Source organism: Pseudophryne corroboree, unplaced genomic scaffold (genome assembly GCF_028390025.1).
Source record: "Pseudophryne corroboree isolate aPseCor3 unplaced genomic scaffold, aPseCor3.hap2 scaffold_871, whole genome shotgun sequence".
NCBI lineage: Eukaryota > Metazoa > Chordata > Amphibia > Anura > Myobatrachidae > Pseudophryne > Pseudophryne corroboree.
Window position 1 is genome coordinate 163,267 of NW_026970450.1, and position 779 is coordinate 164,045.

Here is a 779-nt window from a genome sequence, read left to right on the forward strand (position 1 = left end):
TGCTCCCTCCTTTATCTCTCTCACCCCCTTCTCTCTTTTTATCCCTATCCTCTGTCCCGCTCTTCCTGCTCCCTCCTTTATCTCTCTCACCCCCGTTCTCTCTTTTTATCCCTATACTTTGTCCCGCTCTTCCTCCTGCTCCCTCCTTTATATCTCTCACCTCCCTTCTCTCTCTTTATCCCTATCCTTTGTCCCGCTCTTCCTCCTGCTCCCTCCTTTTCCCTCTCACTCCCCTTCACTTTCTCTTTATCCCTATCATCTGTCTCGCTCGTCCAGCTCCCTCCTTTATCTCTCTCACCTCCCTTCTCTCTCTCTTTATCCCTATCCTCTGTCCCGCTCTTCCTGCTCCCTCCTTTATCTCTCTCACCTCCATTCTCTCTCTCTTTATCCCTATCCTCTGTCCCTCTCTTCCTCCTTTATCTCTCTCACCTCCCTTCTCTCTCTCTTTATCCCTATCCTCTGTCCCGCTCTTCCTGCTCCCTCCTATATCTCTCTCACCTCCCTTCTCTCTTTCTTTATCCCTATCCTCTGTCCCGCTCTTCCTGCTCCCTCTTTTATCTCTCCCACCTCCCTTCTCTCTTTTTATCCCTATCCTCTGTCCCGCTCTTCCTGCTCCCTCCTTTATCTCTCTCACCTCCATTCTCTCTCTCTTTATACCTATCCTCTGTCTCGCTCTTCCTGCTCCCTCCTTTATCTCTCTCACCTCCCTTCTCTCTTTTTATCCCTATCCTCTGTCCCGCTCTTCCTCCTGCTCCCTCCTTTTCTCTCTCACCTCCTTC